This window comes from Myotis davidii, unplaced genomic scaffold (genome assembly GCF_000327345.1).
Source record: "Myotis davidii unplaced genomic scaffold, ASM32734v1 scaffold5009, whole genome shotgun sequence".
NCBI classification, from domain to species: Eukaryota; Metazoa; Chordata; class Mammalia; order Chiroptera; family Vespertilionidae; genus Myotis; species Myotis davidii.
In genome coordinates, this window is record NW_006300256.1 from 8425 (window position 1) to 13822 (window position 5398).

The following is a 5398-nucleotide window of genomic DNA, read 5'->3' on the forward strand; positions in this document are numbered from 1 at the left end:
CCAAACCAGTTAGGGCATGATCCTTCTTAATTCCTCTATGGAATACCCAAAGATCTGTGCAACATGACTTTAAGTATAGGGGCAAAATAAAACATATTAAGGCCACTATTTGAACAAATTATGATTAAAAGGCATTTTATGGGTACTTCCATATGAAAAAACACTGGGGTGCATTTTTATTAAATCATATAATAATTTTCACATAAATTATTGCCAAGAAAACTCACTCCTAGCTTGGCTTCTCCCTGTTGCCTGACATGCTATGAAAATATCATGTCTTAAAAATAATGATATATGGTTTCATTTCAAGACACTTTTTTAACAAATATCCCCCTAGAGTCTAACAAGAGTTCTGTAAGGGAAGCTGGAGACAGGCTTGATCAGATGCACCTGACCTTTTCTTTTTTTAAGAAAGCTGTTAAGTAACTGGGTTTCAGGGCAGCACCAACTTATCCATGATCCACAGGGCAAATGAGTGTCCCAGTACATAAACCCGGCCCTTTCGACTTCTCATCTTGTTCCCTTTTATTGTCCAATATTAAATGTTCTTCGTCATCTCCATTTAATCAAGCAAATTAACCGTTATTGGGCATTTATTACTTTAGGCATGAGTGCAAGGCAGTGTTGGCTCAGTTTCTACAAGCACTATTTTTAGATAATTTAAGCAAATGCATGTATATGCCAAGCTGAAAATATATTTGGAGGTGTTCGCTGTTTGGAATTCTTCATAGTTCTAAAGTACTTTGCATCCCACATATTATTGTTGTTATCTTTACTCTTATACTCTTGGGTTTACCTGGAAAGGCCCACTTCAAAGTCCACTTAATAAGCTTTTCCAACTCCAGTAGTGTGTTCCCTCTGGCTGGTCAACTGTCTATTAACCACAGGATATTCCCGTAACAACCTTGTCCTTGGCTTAGGGCAGCAGTCACGCTTCAACTTTAACCATGTCTATTTTTGTATTGTCTTTCAGGGAATGGACAGCTTAGACACATGCATTTCATTAACACTCAAGTTTAAATTTCCTCTGCACTGTCCAACCCCTCTGAAGATTCTAGCCCTGGGCTCTATTATGACACCCACCCTAACAAAATTGCTTCTCTCCCTCTCAGAGGTGTGGCTAAGACGACTTGCCTTTGGGTAAGGTTTATATTTAGAAGAGCAGAGAGCTCTTTCGGCGGGAGCTTCTGGGAATACAAGTGCCAAGTATGCAGGGGTGGCCTGCTTCTTAGGCGACTGGTGTTTTTGGCTGATTCATAATCCCTAAGCTACCACCTTCCCCATCTCAATGCTCAGAAAGGGGGCACACAATGAGTGGTGTTAGCTGAGAGCCCCCATTCTGGGCCTGAGCCTTTGTCAACTGCCAGGTGAGTTGGCCAAGGGTAAGGCAGCTAGAAATACACTAACTTTGGAAAGAAGCAGAAAGAAAGTTCTAGTGAGTGTTCTTGTTTATCTTCATAAGTTGGTGATGATGATGATGATGACAATTTGATGAGAGGCTTTTTGTATTGTATTTTAGAGTGTCTGTAAAACAATGTTACACAAGTTATCTCATAACATAAAGTTATGTTATATGACAGTGGGCCCTTTGGGCTATTTGGTTTTTTTTTTTTTAAATTACATAATCAATAAGGAGAAGAAAAGCACTCTGATTTCTAAAAATTGGGTGAAGGATATAAAAAGGTAACTTGCAAAAGTAAAACAAGCAACTGATTAAGTATATGAAAAATTGTTAATAATCATAACAACAGTCAAGTTAAACCAACCAGATGCCATTTTACTCACCAGAGTAGCAAACATTTTAAATTATCTAAGTACCCTGTGTTGAGGTACTGACTTAAGTTGCAAATAATAAAAAAACAAACAAAAAGCCTAGTTCAAAGTTCAATGTAACTGATACAAATGAAATGTACAGACTCAGACCCCAGAGTCCATGGGGAATCTGGATCCAGGCAGACCTTGGCCTGGGGCTCAGCTGACCCTATCATAACACCATTTGTTGGCCGATGATTGCTCTATTTTGGTGTCACCTTTGCTCCACATAATGGCAAGACCGTGTCAGAGTCCACGCCTCTCTGTGCTCCCATAGCTCAAGTCCAGTATGAAGCAAGCAAGCAAAAAAAATCAAAAAAAAAATCAGTATTATCTCTAGAAGTGCAAACAATGGTGTCGTTGCCAGGCGGTGGCTCTGAGCAGGTCACCTCAGGCAGCAGGCTGTGTGCACTTACTGGGTCAGGCCTGCCTGGGTCACAGCCACAACCGCATGGACCCTAACTGGGAGGCAGCAGTTTCCCAGAGATGAGTTAGGCGACTGCTCCAGAGAGGTGAGGAGGTGCCAGGAGAGGAACAACTGATGAATATTCCAGCCAGCCTAAGTGGCAAAATGATCCCTCCCATGTGCTGGGGAGAAAGTCAGCATAGGAATAGCCTTTCTGGAAGTGAATTTCACAATGTAGAGCATGAAACCTCCCAAAATACCCACACATTTCTACCTTATTTCTAAAAGGTTATTCTACCAAAATAATTGAATATGTGTGCAGAAATCTGCATACAAAAATAACATGGAAGAGGGAATACTAAACTACAAATAATATGACATACCAACTCACATGAGAAGATAGCTATAAATAGGAAACGTAAGTAATAAAAATATCTATGATTAATAATATCTTTGTTAAATGTGTAAGTAGACGTTTAGAAAAATAAATGGAAGATTAAACAAAAGACCTTTAAAAATAGCCATTCTGAATGATGAGATTATAGACAATATGTAGTTTCTCATTTTCTGCTTACTTGCACCTCCAATTTTCCTAGCATGAACATATATAATTTTTTTCCAAAAAGAGAATATTGTAGTGGCCATGGTCCAGGGCACTTCTGACTTCTAATCTTCAGCATTAGTAGATTTGTATGTGGTGATGATTATGGCTCAGAAGAACAATGAAGGGTGAAGGGATAGATGGAGGGGAGTTGTGGTTTAGAAAATGAAAGCTGTTAAGCCCAGATATCAGGATTCCCAAAAGACCACCAGGGAGCCAGCCGAGTCCGATGCAAAAGCAAAAGAGTCTTTATTCGAGCTAGCTCGAGCTCCCCGTCCACCACACTCACCGACTGAGCGGCAGGAGGCAGAGAGAAAGAGAGAGAGCTCTGTGGGGAGAGGGTTTTTATAAGGGGGTTGGATTAAGGGGAGGAGAGAGGACTGTGGGCCCTGCCAATTGGCCAGGCGCAAGTCTGGGTCTTGTTACACAGGATGTGGTTGTGTCTATGGTGTGCACTTCCCTTGATTGTCATTAGTTAGTTTAAAGAAATCCTAGGTGTGGCTAGCAGAGGCTTGGGCTTCCAGGAAGAAGCTCCTTGCTTAGCACATGGCTAATGGCTGCTGCCCAAAAATGGAGGATCCAGGGCAAGATGGAGGGCGTAGCCCTCGCCCTTTCAAAAGCTTCTTCTTGAAGAAATTATCTCTCTTTAGAAACACAAGTTTTACCCAAGTTGTGTTTGTCTTAGCCATACATCTGAGAAATAAGTAAACAGCACTGTGGTGCCATCATCCTAAGTCAACACCAACCCCTAAGGGCTGCACAGACAAAACACCACTCTACCAGGATTCATGGGAAACAGTGTCCAGAATCATCCTAATTCCCTGAAAATTTCATGGAATGGAGAGAGAGAGAAATAAGGTCAAAACCACTGGTTTGTTGAAACTAGAGCTACTCAACTGGATGGCTTACTGAATCAAATTTAAACCAGGAATTTTCAATTCTGAAATGGTTGGCAGGTTGCCTAAAAGAATCAAAGTATGTACTGTGTACCTATTAGGATACTCAGATCGGACGCAGGCACTTTAAAATGCCAGGCACTCTGGAACATTCAGACAGAGTTGATTTTTAACTAATGTTGATAGAAGGCTGATTGTTTTAGAGCTGCTTTGCAGGGAGTCCTTTCCAAACATAAGTTTCTACCAACACATACCCAGAGGCACTCCCACTCCTGGGCTCCTTGCCCTGAGGTGCCTGGGAAACACTGAGCATTCAAAGGATGTGTCCTGACTTATTATGGCCTGGCTCCTTCCCCAAAACTCTATGTTCAGTAGCTTTTTCCAGTGGTGCCCGGTCCTTCCTAACTTCCCAATCACACTCATACTGGACGTCTTGTAGATAATCCACTCACCACAGGAGACTGTAGCCAACAAGCAAATGAAAGAAGCTGCTTGCCTGAAGGGAACCATCCTAAAAGAAAAAGCAGCACATGTGTGAGTGCTGGTAAGGGCTATTGAGCATGAGCCTTAATCTAAGTGACATAGAGTTTCTCCTCAACGTGTGGATGGTGGATCTCAGCACACAATTACCATATAGAGAACATGGGTTTCTACACATTTTGTGCCCCAGACTCGAAGCAAATTGAGACATCCAGAGGAATACTTGCGTTCATTGCTCATTTGTGACCTGTGTTGTTCATAATTATGGAAAGGGAGCTGGTAGAAGGGAACTAAACAGTTGTGAACCCTCTTGAGTTGAGCACAAAGAATATTATTGTAAATAATGGCAATAATATCATTCCAGATTCTCCAAGTAAAGCTCTCAAAATATTCAAGCGCATTTGTTAATTTTGAAATCAGTCAATATTCTTTGAGTTTTAAATAGCTAACACGTAAATATTTTCACATATAAGAACACCAGTTTCTTCAACACTTTCTAAATAAGCAGGCAATTAAAACAAATTAGTAGCTTCTTCATAATGTAAAAAATAGGCTTAATTTTTTAAAAACCTGCTTTATTTGGAAGCAATGGGAATAATAGAAATTCTCTACCTGAAGGCACAGCTGCTTCTGAGCTTCTGGGCCGAGGGTCTCCTGCCTCTGACGAAGGGCCCCCGTCGGCAGCCTCCCTGCTGGGCTCTGCAGGCCGTGTGCACTTGCCTTCGCTATTGACTTTAGCTTTCTGCCAACAGTTTCAGCGTTTTATCCTGTCAACATGGTCCATGAACATGCCATTCCTGTATCCAGCTACTGAATATCAGTGATGGCGAACCTTTTGAGCTCAGCATCTCTGCAGGCTGTGCACTTGCCTTCGCTATTGACTTTAGCTTTCTGCCAACAGTTTCAGCGTTTTATCCTGTCAACATGGTCCATGAACATGCCATTCCTGTATCCAGCTACTGAATATCAGTGATGGCGAACCTTTTGAGCTCAGCATATCAGCATTTTGAAAAACCCTAACTTAACTCTGGTGCCGTGTCACATATAGAAATTTTTTAATATTTGCAACCATAGTAAAACAAAAATTTATATTTTTGATATTTATTTTATATATTTAAATGCCATTTAACAAAGAAAAATCAACCAAAAAAATGAGTTCGCGTGTCACCTCTGACGCGCGTGTCATAGGTTCACCATCACTGA

The 5398-nt window shown here is 41.1% G+C and overlaps 1 long non-coding RNA gene across 1 annotated transcript in view; it reads right to left on the minus strand.

Moving 5' to 3' along the window:
* LOC102753842 overlaps positions 1-4872 on the minus strand; it is a 6077-nt gene extending 1205 nt beyond the window's left edge. The window contains exons 1-2 of the long non-coding RNA XR_436335.2: positions 4808-4872; positions 4168-4226 (exon numbers count right to left, since the gene is read on the minus strand). This is a non-coding gene — a long non-coding RNA (uncharacterized LOC102753842). The remainder of the gene's footprint in view (positions 1-4167; positions 4227-4807) is intronic.
* Positions 4873-5398: the final 526 nt, after the last annotated feature.